This window comes from Protopterus annectens, chromosome 9.part0 (genome assembly GCF_019279795.1).
Source record: "Protopterus annectens isolate FY-2018-M chromosome 9.part0, PAN1.0, whole genome shotgun sequence".
NCBI lineage: Eukaryota > Metazoa > Chordata > Ceratodontiformes > Protopteridae > Protopterus > Protopterus annectens.
In genome coordinates this window covers 391,463,829-391,482,500 of record NC_056743.1, presented here as the reverse complement: position 1 = coordinate 391,482,500, position 18,672 = coordinate 391,463,829, and positions in this window count along the sequence as shown.

The window sequence follows — 18,672 nt, the reverse complement described above, 5'->3', positions numbered from 1 at the left end:
TGTAATTTGCTGATATGGGCATGGTGATGTGGTGTGTGTAGGTATGGGGTTGCCCCAGGTGTGTTTGTATAGTGTGTAAGTATGCATGCACACAGTTCTGCCATGTAGCTGCCCTATACAGGTGTTTCTTGGACAGCTGCAGACCATAACTAGCAGGGTGTGCAGTTTACTGCCTCCGGCCATGGACACATGGACTGTGCCTGCCAGGGGTTCCATGGGCATGTCCAGGTACAGGCCTCGATGTGCTACTCTCCTCTGATGATGACATATGTCTGCTGGAACCAGATCCTTCCTGGGACTGGCCAGGGCCATGTGCACAAGTCCTGTTGTGGTGTGGTGTGGACAGTGCCCCCCTGCAGTGCTGGGGCTGGTACTGCCACTACGGGAGCAGGTTGGTGTCTTTGCCCATCCATGTCGGCCTCCAGCTGTTGGTGTTGCTGGCCTACATCCACGCGGCCATTGCCCCACTCCCACCACATGTTCTAGCATGGACAATCCATGGTCGATGAGGCCCATCATCTCACTCAACCATCTATGCATGACCTCTGTATAATCACGGAGGGCACCTGCAAGTTCATGGAAGTTGTCACTTACAGATGAGAGAGCAGCCCTCTGCTGCCTTAGACCCTGTCTGGTGTACAGTTCCATACGTGCCTGCACCCCCTTGACAGTCTGAAACATGCGTCTGGTGGTACCAGTTGTGGCACTTCTGCCAGGGGCATGATGACCAGCGGCCCTCCCACAAGCACTCCTGTACATCTGTCTATGTGGTGACCTGCTTGACCTCTGGCTATGCCTGCTGTGTCGAGACACAGCAGGCATAGATACCACACTCTCATGTGCACTGCCACCAACCACCAACTGTCCATCTGCTATGGCCACTGGTGATGCGGTATCTTTAGGCACTGTGACTGTGTGCGGGGTTTGGGTGGATAACAGGGGGATGTCAAATGATGGCACAGTTTGGGGCTCTGACAACCCCGCCTGTGTCTCAAGAGTCCTATCATCATTTTTGGTGCCTGTATGGACATCAACATCAGATTGCATGCAGGAGGGACGCTGACCCACCTCGCCACCTGTGAGGGGAAAACAAGAAATGCACTTTAAGACCTGTACATCATTGCATAACAGTACACACACACACACACACACACACACACACACACACACACACACACACACACACACACATACACACACACAAACATCCTGAAATTCTACTATAATACCTTCCTGTCCCTGAGTTTACAGACAGTCCAAAGTTTATTCACTTAAGTTTCCCATCCTGCATCACACTTGGTAACATACACTCATTAATACCACTCATTAACATATAATTCTTCTAAATGCCTAGGCAAGTGATCACAACACAAGACCCATTACTCCATTACCTCCTTGACTTGATTGGAATAGGTTTTACAATACCTCACTGCTGTGTTCACCCTGGGTATGTCCAGACATCATGAGCATGACCTCCATATGTAAGGGGCTACTACGTTCACTCCATAATGTCATGCACTGGAGTATCGTATGTAACTATTGCTTAGTAGATGCAAGATCTGCTGCTCAATCAACTTATTATGTGGACAACAGTAATATATGGATACACTCCCTGGTGCTGTCTAGTAATTCCCCAATGCATCTGTAGTGCTGCATACATGGGTAGTCATTCACCTTTCTGCTGATTGCAATTTTAATGGTATATCTGGTGTCTAGTTTTCCTCCCAATGCATGTTCCATGCTACAGACCTTATTATACTATCAGCTGTCCTGTGATTACAAATCAAGCAAGTATTCCTGGTGTCTCATGTGTCAGTCTATGTCCATGTACTGCATGATTCCAAAGGAGAAGTACTGACGTATGAACAACCCCACAATCACACATGTGCATACATTGACACCCACACAAACACACACACATGCACACACACATCCATACCTCTCAACTGTACTGGTTTTCATAGAATGTCCAGATTTTTGCCTCATATTTTTGGTGTATTCCCCTAATATCTGTCCCTTTCTGGCAAATAGCTGAGGATTGGAGTCATGAAATAATGACAAACATTTGAGTCTAAGACTCCACATCCCTTACAAAATTCATGCAAATGCAAAACCTATTATTCTATCAACTTTCTAAGTTTGTAAGATCAATATTTAAAATCTGTCCCTATTTGTACTCGCATCATTCTAGGCTTTGTCCAGATTTCTTGCTCTAAGAGGTTGAGAGGTATGCACACATCCTACATGCATCACCCCCCTCCACTCCACCATATTGCATTTACAGACAAAATAATCCCCCACACACACCTACAGGTGAGGTTGCACAAAGATAATACACACAGACTTCCCATTACCTATCTGTCAACATGCATAACATATGGTTCGCAACAGCATGCACTGCAGCTCTAGTCAATCCATGCTAGCAATAGTATACATATGTGTGATGCATGGGCTTTTTTAGTAGGTGATGCCCCTTCCCCTGGAAAACACTGCACCCATGTACACAGTATTGCTGTGCACCTGTTCTGCACCCTGCCATGTACTGTGCACCATACCTCACAGGTGTACACACCATTGCTGAATGTGTATTACTGTGTCAGTTATGTCTGCTCTAATGCTCACAGCCCCTATGTGTTTCTCCGACACATATCTGGGATGATATGTGGACAGATGTCATTTGTGAATGCCTGATGTCTGATTTACAGATCTCAACATCAGCGGTGCATGTATGACCAATACGATACTATTACACTGACAACCATCAAACCTTACCATGGCTATGGGGAGTGTACACACCCTTATTGATGTGACGCACTCTTCCGAAATATGCCATGGGACCACATCACTGCATATGATAACATTACATGAGCCTGATATGTGGCATATGTCCTGTACATTCAAATGCAGTGTCTAACAAATGTGTTAGGTGTGATTATGCTGAGAGCAATGCATACACTTTGTGGGTGCATATGTGTGCACGCCCTTATCATGATGGTTTGTTGCACCTACTGTTATGGGTACTACAGTAGTCACTATTCCTGGCAGGGGTATACTAGCATGGGGCATCTGCATTTGCCAGCATATGGTCAGTCTGCCCTACACATGTCCCCCAACTCTGCAGGTCAACTCAAGTGCACATCCTTTGTAGTTCAGACACTGCAGTCACTATTGCTGTGGAGTCAAGGTTACATGTGCCTCAGTTCCTGAACCTGACTGTGGGCAGATACAGCCATTTGTAGCATCCTTAGGATCCCTGCTGCAGTGCACTGGTGTGTCATAATGACACCCCCTCCCCACCTTCAGCCTTTTTGCAGATGCTTGACAACTATGGCCAACACATGTGTGTCAGTTTACAGTGTCCCAAACACTGAACACCACGTATAACAGTCTAGTCCCAGCTAATGAATGGCAAACATATAGATGTATACTGGCACTGGCACAGTACAGATGGGGATGGTGGGCCTGAGGTGGGATGAGGCATTGGTTGTGCAGCACAAGTATCTTACATGATACTGTCTGTAGGTTTCCAGCGTGGTCAGGGTACACCAGTAGACATTGCAATGCATGAATTTTGGGAACCTCTTCTGTTATGCATAAACTACCTGTAGAGAGGCCTGGCTGATGTTTCTTGTGGTATAACTGTCAGATCTGATTACCCTAACCCATAGGCCACATGCTTGCAGAGTCCAGGCTATTGCTGACATGGGTACTGCACAGCCAGTCTTGCTAGACATTCCTGCAATCCACTTAGTGTGGGTAGCCCGCATAACTAGTTTGCTACATATGACATAATTTGTCTTGGATGGCCATCTGTTTATTTCCTACATCATTCCTGTCCCATACATCCTTGCCACATAAATGACTGCACTGTTTGCCATGGCAAATGCAATGGTGAGGCATGGCTACATGTCCATCTCATGGGTGCTACCTGTTGGGTATGGGGCCCACACCATGTCATGTAAGATGTGTGCAAGTCACATTTGCCTCTATTGCAGATGTGTGCACATTTGATGGCCAAACTTCTTGGACAGCAGACCAGTACGTGATGCGACACTGGGGAGGTGTACTTGCTGAAAGGTGCATATCCATGACAAATGCATGCAGTCAGTACCTCAACAGCTGCTTCCACTCTATTTTATCTGGAGTGTGTGTACACATATGCTTCCAGTGTTTATGAAGGTATGTATTCCCCATATTTGCTGCCCTAACCTACGATTCCGTATTACACACTCATTGCTCATGTTGGGACCACATTGCAGGTTGTTTTAAGGCTTGTGGACCACTGTATTATGATATACCGTAGTGTAGATCTGTAGCAGTTGCCATTGTAATACTGGTATATACACGGTTGTAGCACTGTATAAGGGTAATATTTCACACATGTCCCTACTGTAGGCCATTTGTCCCACCATTATGTTCATCACTGTGGACACATTTATCAATGGCAGGATGTTAGTTATATTGCAGGTGTCTGACATACCTTTCAGATACACCATCATGGTCACCACTGTGATGCAGTGCAGTTAACAGCAACAATACGTGAACATGTATGGCATGCATTATGGGTAGGTGTGTTAGATGTGTGCATGGACTATACCATAGCCATTACAAGACCAGTGTATTGGTAAGCATGAACATAAACCATGCTCACCAGCTACAAGCTGCTGCCTTGGTGGTATACCAGAGGGATTTATATAAGAGTGTGAGAGATATGATATCAGTAGCCACAGGTGTCGCATTGGTACATGGTGGGTGCAGCATTACAGTAGTTCAACAGTACAATTCCACAATACTACAGCTTATGCATGTCTGTTTATTACTACTACGCAGCAACAGACTATGTATGTCATCTCACATATGCATGATCTACCTGCACAGATGCGGATGGATACGCAACAGTTATGTGCCCTTTGGCCTTGCCCGCCTGCTCCTCAGCCAGTGTGTGGGTAGCATCCACATCCACTATGGTCTCCACCAGTTGTTGCCTGTGCAGGCAGGCAGGTTCTACAAGGCTGGTGAGGAGCTCCTCAACACTTGTCGGGGGGAAGGATGGCATGACCCCCCATTGCGAGGTGATCCACCCAGACTGCAGCAGCATGCTGGTGGGCATTGTGAAGCAAGTTGCTGCAATGATGCCTGACCTGCTCATAACTGTGGTTATGCAGGCCAACATCATTGACCCTGTGGTCTAGATCATTCCACAGGGTGGTCCAGTAGTGCTACTCATGGGCTGTCCTTCCAAACACCACCTGGTAGTGCTGCACCAGGTGGTTGATGATGACCTCATTTTCATCTGCTGAATACACAGGTAACCTGTCATGTGACATCTTGCCTGCAAGACATAAAGATGGAAACAAGTCTGAGCAACTCATACGGCAAGGTTACCATAGCTCTTAATACACATCTCTGTCTCCCCCCCCACCATATCTGTGACACCAAACTGTTCACACAACTCAATAAGTATGGCTACGGTTTACCTACCATTGGAATATTTATCAGATTGTACCATGCTTTGTGCTATGTGCTTATAGCCATGTTCCCTGTGGGGACACTATCATTGCTGGCCTGTTATGGATAATGTCACCTGCATGATAAGGGCCACTATGGTTCTATATATGCATGTGGTCTGTTTGCAATGTAATTGCTACACATCTGTCATTATGTGTTATGGGGGATACCTATGCATGCTGTTGGACATGATCCGGGATTGTGTGGACTATTACTACCTACATATGTTCTATAACAGTGACACAATAGCATGTTTTGGGAACATTTACCAGCAGAACCACCTCTCCCACCTCATATGTGCATGTTACCAGGCCACATGACATGTGGGACCTACCCTGGGGCCTCCTCATCTACTGGTCCTGCACTACCTTCAGGTGGAACCACCTCAGGGGATGGTGTACCCTCGGGGGCACACACAGACATGATCCTGTCACACGAGGTCAGGTCCAGGGTCTTTTGTATAGGGAGCTCCACAGAGACTTGGGGATGTGCTATAGCACCTTGAGGCCCTCAGTACACAATGACAGGGTCCACATACTTTTGCTGCTCAGCCTCCAGCCCAGGCACCTTCAGGGCCGGTAAAGCTGCTGTTGTGACTGGCAATGGCTGGGGCCTTGTTCCCATTGTTTCCATATGGGGGCTCATGAGGCTTCCACATCAAAGACAACACCCACCATCCAGGGTGTTTGCCCACCACATGTGGAATATACCACCCCTGCAGGCTGTCCTCTCTATCTACCAACCCAACCCACCTCCACAATTATACTTGCTATCCTTCCCCAGATTCCCCAGATTCCAATTTCCACCTTCACAGACAAGGGCAATGTGGTCCCAACAATGGATTCACATGTCACATAAGCATCCATGTTGCACACACTTACTGCTGTATATATATATATGTGTGTACTGATATGTGTGATGTTCCCTCACACATAGCATGCAGCACTGTGATGCAAATATAGGGGACATCCATTTATATACATGTGTGTGTGTGTGTTTGTATATATGTAGACATACACACACACACACACACACACACACACACACATATATATATATATATATATATATATATATATATATATATATACACACATAGGTGTCTGTATATCTGTAGACATGTATATATATATATATATATATATATATATATATATATATATATATATATATTTGTTTTTTTTTTTTGCCTTCACCTTCAGCCTGCCTGCTTTCTTTCTTTCTTTGTTTAACTCTCTCTCTCTCACACTCTCTCCAATAAATGGATTGAGCTGCTTTGAAAAGATTGCAGCATGGATTTTGTAGGCATCGTGATGCACATGATCAGGTGATGGCCTCTGCACCAGTCAGTGTCCTCCATTTGCTACCTGCATGCAGCATGCTGTGTAGTACTTCCAATTACAACTGTCATGGCAACCCACTACTATAAATCCCTACAACATGTGGGCATGGTCCCTTTTCCTTTCCTGTATGGCAGACATCCTTCCTGTGTGTGGCTACAGGTAGGTAGCAATACCTCTTACAAGAGCACTTGCAGACTCAGGTCAGCTACATATTTGTACAAGGTTCCAGAACTACCGACAGAGTGTGAGTAGTGTTGTTATATGCATTGTATAGCACCAGTGTTACAGGGCTTGTGTGTACATACTAGTTTAACATGGAATGCAGTCTGTCTGCATAGCTCTCAACTGTGGGCCTATCCATATGATGGCCAGAGGTGTGCCTGCTATGTTTTGTCTTTCCACCACTGAGGTCTTATGTCAGATATATCACTGGCAGTGTGTGTGTGTTGAGTGCTATCAGTACATGTCTACATCCATTTGTGTATTCCTGACTAAGGGTATGTTGCAGACTATCCTGTAACACCAGCAACTTGCTCAGTGTATGACAACACTATTTCACATATGGGACTGTGTTCCGTCCTCTGTCCTCCACCTACATACCAGGCTTTGTCCATATGACATCCAGTCAGGGGATGTTATGTAGTGGCCTGTGATTATGTCATGCTGCCATTCCTGCCATCATTCTAGTGTTGTTGTAGCCCCCACACATATTGTGGGGTTGGGTCCATATATATCTGGGCTTCATCTGCTCAAAACATGTGTGCCCTTCTGCAGTCCAGAGGTCAGTGTATATAATAGTGTTATATGCCCCTGTAAGTCAGTCTATGGGGGGTATGCACCATATATAACCTAGGCTGTTTCAACATGTAAGAGATATCAGGACTAAGCTGCCTTAAGGTTTATGGATGTACATTACCATACATTACAACTTGGGAAAATTGCTGGCCTACTGCTTACTGCCATACAGACAGTTCTGTTTGTCAGTGTGATTGTGGTGGTTTCAGGTATGCATTGTTATGTAACAGATACATCCCATTGTGTCAACTTACATCTTTTCCACCTAGGTTTTGCATACAGAGTGTAGTTAGAGGCTGCTGGACTATACATCTGCATTACTTATTGTTGATTGATTGTTATCCTGTGGCCCAGTCTGTCTTTACTGTTGTACTACTTGCAGGCCTTAGCCTGGACAGCAACATGTTATGCTTTCAGATTACTGTATTAAATGATCTGCTTGAGAGTTGCATTTATCTGTTTGTATGCACTTCAAAGTATAAACAGCTATATGACATGGCATATACAACTGTGATAGTACACAAATAAAACTTTCCTATGTATGCAAACCTGTATGTGTTGTCATATCCTTTGACTTCTCTGTGGGTATATGTTTCAGGCAACAATTGTCTTTTGTATGGGTGACTCATACACTGTCCATTTGATAAGGGGGCAACTGTAGGAATACTGGCAGTTTAGTATGGTGTGCACCCTCTAAATATGTAAGTTCCTATACATATATCTGTGTGTGTATGTGTAGTTACATATATATATATATATATATATATATATATATATATATATATATATATATGTATATGTATCTGCATATATGTGTGTGCATGTATATGTATCTTTGGAATGTTTATTGCTTCCACATTGTACATTCACTATGGTAGCCAGAGTGTACTGCATGATATGGTATTGATACCATCCTAACATCATACAGGTGGGATGGATGACTGTTAATGTCTTGTACCCATGTTGTTTCAGGTCTTAGGTATGGGACTTGCAACAGTTGATACTGTATTGCTGGGCAGATCTGTTTTGCTGTGGGGGATGGGGGTGATATCAATGCTTACAGGACGTATTTAGCTTGGGCCCCCTCACCCCCATTAACGGTGCCTTTGGTCATATATGTATTTGTTATGTTCTCTTTTATATCTAAATATATATATCTGTGTATATATATATTTATGTAGACATATCTATAGATGTATGCATATGTGTGTGTGTGTATGTATATATGTGTATATATATATATATATATATATATATATATATATATATATATATATATATATATATATATATATATATGTGTGTGTATATATATATATATATATATATATATATATATATATATATATATATATATATATATATATATATATATATATATATATATATATATATATATATACACACACACACACACACACACATACATCTTCATGTATAAATACATTTCCTGTACTATTGACTGACTGTGCTGGATGATATGTTTGTGACAACATCAAGATTATGTATAGCTGATATGGCTTAGTGGTAAATCACTTTGGCTATGGTGTGCAGGGTCCTGGGTTTGATCCTTGCAGTGGCTGTTTATTTTATTGCTGGGAAGAACAAGGCCCATTGGATACAGCATGATTAAGACACTTTTAAGCAGTTGTAAGCGGGTTTGCACAGGTTTGTGCAGAGTTAAGCACTGCTAACATCCGGTTACAGTTTCTTATACTGATTTAGCTTCTCAATTGCTTAACCTATGTAGGCATTGCTTACCTCCACGTAAACAAGGTTAAACCCTCTTACTGCTGCTTAAAAGTGTTTATTCCCGCTTACCCACATGCTAATGTCTTTAAAAGAAATGAAAAAGGATTGATAGGAAAGTGGTGAAAAAGGGGCACAAAGAGGGAAAGACAGTAGTGAAATAGCTAGGGATGTGCAGGACCGGTGTAGGGAAGGTCCATAGCTGCCCGTTTGTTCTACAGCAATAACTGTGCATATTCACTGAATTTGGAGCTAGGTTTGGACACTCAACCTCCTGAGAGAGGGGTGAGGACAACAGCAATATGTTTTGAAGCCAATTAAACCAGATTATATGTGCCCAGTGGACACGTGTGTGAAATGGACAGCAAAGTTTGGAGCGAGATTTTTTTTTGGGAACAGATTGCCCTTTTTTTTTTCAGGTGAGAGTGGGATGTTGGGGAGGGATAGTAGGTATATTTGGAGAGGTAGGTTGGGTAGGATAACAGACAAGACAAACAAGACAACATACAGGGGTGGTATATGACACATGTGGGGGGTAAACACCTTGATGGGGAGGGGTGTTTGAAAATCGGAAGCCCATGAGCCTCCTAATGGATACAGTGGGACTGAGGTCCCTACCCATGGGCAGTCACCACTGCATCTTCACAGCCCTGAAGGTGGCTGTGCTGAGAGCTGAGTAGGAGGGCCAGGATGACCCTTTAGTTGTGACACACAGCCCACTAGCTGTCGTAGCAATCGCCAAACTCCCTGCAGAGCTCGCTATGCACCACACCCCTGACATGGCGATGAGTGACAGTGTTCTGTCCACTCCCACTCCTGGGGGGGTGAGCCCCATACCCTGAAGCAGTTCCACCCAAAGGAGGTGCAGGACTAGTGGACGTGGAGGTCCTGTGGTGGGCCCCAGACATGCTGGTGCCTGGTGCCACGGCCAGCTGAGGTGGGACAGGTGGGTCCGCTTGGACCGGCCTTCCCAAACATGCTATGGTTTTCAAATTTACAACATATGTGGGTTAGTAATAGTCAACACATTCCAGGGTTAGGCATAACAGCATGCATAGATATTCCCATTAACCTGAAACACGAGATATGGAACAATTGCATAGCAAACAGAACACATGCATATATGGAACCACAGTGGCCATTACAACAGTATGCAGGTGCATTGATGACAGCATGCCACCAATGTGGGAGTATTTCAACATTGCACATGCATATTAACAAATGTAAGTATTTATCAAACAATAGGAAACATGTCCCAACAATAAATTTAATGGAGCACATACCGATTGAGTTGTGTATTTAGTTTATTGTTGCATATATGGTGTGGGGGAGAGAAAGATGTCAATTAACAACTAGTATATTCCTATAGTTCTCATTACTTTCTTAGTCAGTTCTGTGATCTGTAACTTACAGGTTTTAGTACACTACCCTATGACCTTACTTTGGACAGTAGTATAGATGTAGACAAATATAATCATGAACTGAGTTTTACCATCAGTATACACCTCTTACCTGGCATACCTGTGGAGGTATTGTTTGTTAACACTACCTAACTGTTTCTACACATATTCACAGATTCCAGGTTGCTGTTATGCATATACCTGTCCATCTCTTATTGCACACACTCTGGGCATGTCTTGACCACATGCAGGTGAACCAGGACATATTTGACTATTTCCCTCTTAAACCGTTAGTGATTTGTAAAATGACAGGTTTGTTTTCATTGACATTTTCCAAATATGTACAGGCCTGACAGTCAGTTATATGACATGAAATGCTGCCTACATGTCAGAGATTAGCACACTGACATGCCAGGGGGACAGGGTAACAGCTGGCAGATATGGGCCAATTTAATGGACATTCTGGACAATTCTGTACACTTGTGGGTTTGATTCTGCATACAGCTTACTACCACTCCCAGGATTTGAACCATGGCTGTGTCTGCTAAAGATAAAACAGTGCCCATCACAGTTGAGTGTGCTGTATAGATGTTGCTGTGTATCTCTTTTCTGATTTCTGTCTATAAGTCTCCTGTGGTTTTACAATCTGACCGTGAAATTACTACACTGTTATACTGGATTTCCTAGACAGTTTTATTATGTAGCACAGTGTGGGTCACAGTGATGAATAATACCTTATTATTCAGAGCAACTGCAGCACTAACAATGCCATACAATACCAGGGTAAACAGTACCAGTACGGGATATCAATCTTTTATTTCAAGGCACAATTTTTGTGTTGTACAGACCTGTGGGGGCAATGTTTGCCACACATATTACCAGATTCCACATTAGTATTATGCACACACACCTCACTCTGTTACTGCACACACTCTGGTCACAGCTTCACAACATGGGGGTGGAGATGGGATATACTTGGCTTATTACTCTCATAACATTTTGGGGAGTTGCTAGAGTGACAGGTTTGTTCTTATAGATGTCTGGCAATCAGTTGTATTTCTTATTTGCTGCCTAAATGTCTGGGATCATCTCACTGATTTGACAGGGGGACAGGGTGATAAGCAGCAGATATGGGCCAGTTTACTGGACATTCTGGACATATTTGTACAGTTGTGGGGTATAATTATGCATACAGTCTACTGCCACTCCCATGATTTGAACCATGGCTGTGTGTGCTAAAAATACAACAGTTCACGTCTCAGTTGAGTGTACTATTTGGATTATGTTGTCTGTCTTTTCATTGTTTTCTGTAAAAGTCTCTCTCAGTTGTACTATATGACCTCTTGTGATTACAACAGTCATATACAGACATTCCTACACATTTCATTTATGTAGCACAGTGTGGGTAACAGTGCTTAATACAACGGTACTTTTAAGAGATTGCAAGTCTACATTACCATATGATACCAGAGTAAACACATGCAGTCCAGCAGTTAGACCTTTATTGTCAGACTATTATGCTTTTATTTACATACCACCTATATAAGACTGTTGTTGCCATATTCTCTGTTGTATGCAGTACATGCCTTAAACAATACAGGTTTTAAACTTGACAATTATCTTACTACTATATTTAGATTTATTTCCTATGACAGTACATGCAAGAGTATTACTAACCTGTCTTACGTTGCAGCCGCTGCAATCTACAGGCATGGGTTTCCTGGTTCTCAGCCCACTCATCTGCCACTGTGAAAGACATACGAGGAATATTTAGCCATACCTATCCATAATATACATGAGTTGGCAATTATTAAGCAGGTAGTGGACTGATACCTGCACATGGCTGGGACATCCCCCATCCTCCTAGCCTCTTGGATCCACTGATCCAAAAGATCCCCCTTTCTCCTCTTCAGGTCGGCATAGTGATGCCTGACCTGCCCACCAATTTGGGGTATGTCAGTGGCACTGGTGAGGTCATGGACGAGATGGTGCCAGGCTTCTGCTTTGTATTGGGAACCCTGGTACTGGCCCTGCAGCAGTCTCTGGTCATGGTCTTTCACAAGGAGTCCTGCCATGACTCTGAACTCCTGGATGCCCCAGCGCTGCACCCAAAAGTGCACCCCTTCTCCCATACCAGTCATAGTGCCTACAGGAGGAAGCTGCAACCAGTTATGAGATGTATTCCCACTTGTTGGGTTTAAATAGGGCTGATTTCCCACACTTTGCCATGATTGGACGATTTTGAAAATGATAGCTATGGGCAAACCTGCTTTCCTAAGATTGGCATTGCTTAAAAGGGTATACCAATGGGCAAACTGAGTTAGCTGGCCTACACATTGCTTACATCTAATAAACTGGGCTGTGCAATGCTTAATTTTTAATTTGCATACTATTTGCTTTTTCACATTGATTTATTATTTATTGCATGTTATATATGTGTTTGGTATCCATGATTCATGTGTACATACACTATATGGGGTCCTTGTGTTTATTATGTGATTTCAACACTTTATTACAATGCCACTTCACATCTGAGCTTACTGCAGTACCCTAGTTCATAAATTTATGTTATGTAGTAGGTTATACAACAGAAAACTGTATATAGATTCCTTTCACATGTTCAGTTTGATTTTCCTATAGTGAGGATCTGTCTGGTGATACCTCATTCTTAAGTACTGCTGTGATGGCTTAGGGGTTAACTACTGTGACTATAGTGTACAGGGTCCTGGGTTCAAGACCTGCAAAGGCTGTTTATTTTGTTTCTGGCCAGAACAGTGGCTGTTGCATACATTATGATTAAGGCATTTTTAAGCAATTGTAAGTGGGTTTGTGTGATGGTAAGCAATGCTAACCTCTGGTTAAATATGCTTACAGAGATTTAGCTTTAATATTGCTTAACTTGTGTGCGCATTGCTTACCCCCATGCAAACAGGCTTAAACCAGCTTATTAGTGCTTAAATATGCTTACTCTTGCTTAATAGTACTTACTCCTGCTTATCACCGCACTAATTTAGACAGTAATATAAAATGATTCTTGGGTAGGTGGTGGAGTTGGAAACTATTGGGATTTATCATTCATTACACATTGTACCTTTGATTTGTATCCCTGATTCATGTGTACATATACTGTATGGGGCACTTGTGATTATCTGTGGAGTTTACAACATTATGACAATGACACCTCACATCTGCATTTAATGCAGTACTCCAGTTCACAAATATATGTTATTTAGTAGGTTATGCAACAAAAAATATTGTTCATAAAGTGATTTGACATGGAAAATGGAATGTATTGGTGTGGGACTCAAACCGAGAATGACTGATAGTAAGGTGAATGATCTGCCCACTACACTACTGCAGTACTGCTTCATTTGCATATATCTTGATTTTTATCCTCTTGTGCCATTTAAGCTGCAATAAACATGGCTATGTAATGGGCAAACCAGCACACCTACAGTTAAATTTTATTTGATTAAAAAAAGAAACTTGTTTATATTTTATATATTAACTATTGCTCTTATAAACTTGGGGGGATGCTGCTGGGGGTATGTGAAAACCTATGAGCAGTCTTGCTCATTCGTATTCCTAAACTGATGTTTTTGATTGCAAGGGCGTGTATATTCTGTGAAGCCTGCTATCAGACATGCTCCCTGCACTCTTACATGCTCCATGTCCATTTAGGAGCTCAGGCAGTGTGCCTTCATTAATATGCCTGGCGTGCTGCCATCCTGCTCTTAAACATCCACTTCTGTGCAGGACTAAGCTAGTCCTACATGGAAGTATAGTGAATCTGGGGGTGCATCTATCCCAGAAAAAATGGAATGGATAGCCCTTACTCTTAAAAGAATAAAAGAAACAAATCCTTGGACTGATCCTAGAAAGAAGAAACAAAAAAAAAAAAACTGATTCCAAGATAGCTGTCCCAAAAAAATAACTCTTACAACTATATCTCTCAAAGTATCAACTGATATGGTACATCACTTGTCATCTGTTTTTATCTTAAACAACTGAGAAGCAGTAATGATTTATTCAGAATGTTCAAATAGTCAAATAATTCTTCACAAACAAAGGTAGGTCAAGATGGGTTACTATTTATATTATATATAAGCCAAACAAAGCAACATATAATACAAACATAGTTTGTATTCCCCTGCTTGAACTCAAAGAATAAAATACCACTAAGACCACCGATCCAAGAAGTAAACGAATTTAATGAAACACTTAGTGCCTCAGTTTACACAGCTTTCCAAGAGTAAAAACACTACAAAAATACTATTTGCTTGTATACAACATATTGCACAAAACATTTAATTAATTATGCATACAATTCAAATCACATACTTCCAATTGCATTCTTTGTTGAGTCCCTGAGGCTCCAAAGCACCATACTTTAAGATCAACAATGTTTATTTTTTAAGAGTTTGTTTTTTAAAGACACACATTCACCTATGCCAACTTGCAATTTTTCCAAGACACAACCCCTAGGAGAATCAGGATTAGAGTTGTGTGCTGTCAAAAAATGACTAACCCCTCCATATTACAACTGTATTCATGCCTAACTGTAAACTTGATGCCATTAATATAGGGAAAAGAACTTACTACATATTGACAACCATCACATGGAACAGTGCCTTTATTTATGCTTAAACTCTGACTAACATTAACATCTGGTAAACAAAATTGGTTATGTACCAGAATGTCAGACACATTCCTAGCTCTTTTATATGCAATACTCACAAAATCAGGTAGTATATAGTTCAAAAATTGTATCCGTTAGTAGCATAGGCCACAAGCTACATGCTTTTTTAACTATTTCCTCATTTATAACATTATAAGTTGTCACTAAGAAAACATTATTCTGCTCTCCATTGTTCACAGCTGCATTGGTAGATTGATTTCCACCAATACAAACATATTTTCCACTAGCACAGACATAATGAGAATCTCCCTGAGAGTTAACAGAATACCTCATGTCCATAATTTTTTGTTTAGCTTCCCTGACCAGCTGGACATCATAACCTCTTTTAATAAACATGTTTTCTGCTTCAGCTATCTCTGAATCAAAGCTCATATCAAGGCTACATAGCTTATGAATTTGTAAGAATTCATTATAGGGCAGTACCTTGAACAAATGTTTGGGGTGACAACTATTCCCATATAAAAATACATTTATATGTTCGACTTTCCTATGGAGACTAGTAGTAAATCCATCTAGGCTTATATCCAAAAAAAATTCACTTGTGGGCCAAGCTGCATACCATCAAAGCTTAAGCCCTAGAGTATTAGCTTGTAAGTCATTAACAAACCCAAGGGCCTCTGTCTGGCTTACCTGACATAAAAAAATAAGATTATCAATAAATCTAAAATCTAAAATAACTTTAGATCTGAAAAAAATCATGTCTGTAAATAAAATCATCTTCAAGTTTAGCCATGACTAAATTGGCATACATGGTGGCGAAAGCCACCACCATGGCAGTGCCCTGCAACTGCTGGAAAATGTCTCCTTTGAACATAAAAAATTTGTTTTTTAAACAAAGCATAACTGAATCGATCAGAAAATGAGACATAGGAGAGTTCCCCGAAAAATGGAAGAAGGCCTGTGTTTCTATTTCATGCTTAATATAAGTATATAGACTTTTGACATCCAAACAGAGCCAAAACATGTCCATATTCCAAACTTTACCTTTTATTTTATTCAAAAAGTCCTGGCTGTCCCTGATATAGGAGGCTGTACTCATAACATATTTCTTAAGATGGTCATGTAACAACACACTTATATTCTTAAAAAAATACCTCTGTGCATACAATATAGGTCGGCCACTAAAGTTAGTTAAACCTTTGTGTGTTTTAGGTAAGCAGTAAAAAACTGCCATAGAGCTGTTATCCACTCCAAACTTCTTTTCCACATCCATAGAGGTGAAATACCCCAGCCTTAGGCCTTTGTCTAACAAAAGTTGGCACTGCTTAATAGCTTCAATGTAATCAGAAACATCACATTTTCTATAAATTTCCATATTATTCAAATGTTTATAACACATAACCAACTATTATGTGAAGTGCATGATTACTTTCTGGTTGCCCTTGTCAGATGGTTTAACCACCCATCTTCTACCATTACCAAATTTCAATATGTGTGCATGTAAAGATGGAAATATAACAAACAAGAAGCTAGAAGGGGCTCATAATTTAAAGTCTATGGACTGTATAAACATGCTTGGAAGGAGCTAATAATAAGAATAAGCATTACAGCTAGTGGTCTCTCAAATAACTAAGCAACAGCCAAAAAGAAAAAAACATACAATAATTATGTAATGTATGATTTTAGTAAATCTAGACATAACATATATAATCGTCATATAAGATTAAGCAGTCTGCTGAATTTAGATATTAAAGACAGGATTTAATAACATGGGCTTGTGTATAAGAACACTACTGTCTTAACTTGTCGTAGATGACATACACTACATTGAACATCAAGGGGATGAATGATGATTTTCTTATATAAGCAAATATCCATAACAAGTCATGTAATTGCTTTAACATGAATTGTAGTTTTTGTAACCCATCTTGACCATATATAATACTTAAGTGTTTACCAAGGTAACTAATTTATTATACATGACATCAAACTAACAAAGTTGTTCAAGAGAAACAATAGAAGCCTGAACTTGAAATGTCACAGAATGTAACAATCATATTCTGAAAAAAATAGTATTAAATTGACAATAGACAGTTTAATAACATGGGCTTGTGTTATAATAACACTACCTTTTTAACTTGTCATAAATGACGTGCACTATATTGAACATCAAGGGGAACCATGATGATTTTCTCATATAAGTAAATGTGCATAACAAGTCATATACTTGCTTTAACTTGAATTGTGGTTTTGTAACCCATCTTGACCATACATAACATTAAGCTGTTACCAAGGTAACTAAAGTTTTATACATGACATCAAACTGACAAAGTTGTTCAATGGAAACAATAGAAGTCTGAACTAGGAATGTCACAGAATGTAACAATCACATTCTGAACAAATAGTAATAAATTGTCAGTAATCACTCAGTTTAACATTTGCTGATTATACAAAATAGGATGTTGGCATTTAAATCTAAAAATTTTCAGTATATGCCATAAGATGGCAATTTATGAATATGGAAAGGGAACTTGTCATCATTAATCACAATAAGTGAATTTATTGTTTTTAACCTATAATTTCACTCATTTTATAATAAGAAATGACAGATATGAAAATCCTTGTGTGTAGGGAAATGGGGAGAAGAGGGATGCACTAATTAAAATGCACTAACTTTCATCAATGTTCACATAAAACAAACTTGATGCTTTAAGTAAGTTAGCAAGAAACAAAGTGATTGCTTAAATGCTGGCAAACAATGAAATATAACTTCTGATATATCCAGTAAAATACATTGCATTATAAACATTAGGTATAAATATTATTACCATCTATTTATATTAAGTAATAAGTTTTGAAAGACTTCATCGGTAAGAATGAATGTGTTAAATAACTGTGTGCTATAATTTTTACTGAGGTTTTATATATGATACAGCCTAGTTTACTATGATTGAATTGCTTGTCATCTGTCTTCCATGTAAATATTAATTGCTTATACAATAAGTCGACATAGTGTATTAGAATTCTGTCTAATCTACAATAGTGCTATATCTGCTCAGAATAATATAAATATTAATTATTCCTATTACAAATATTCTCCATATGATAATTCAATTTATGGAGCTAAGATGTTTTGGATTGTCAAGGTATGAGAGATAATCTGATGGACTTAGGTTTATCCATCAGATTAGGAATGATTTTCATTCCATGGCTAGTGCGGATCTTAGTTTTTTAACAT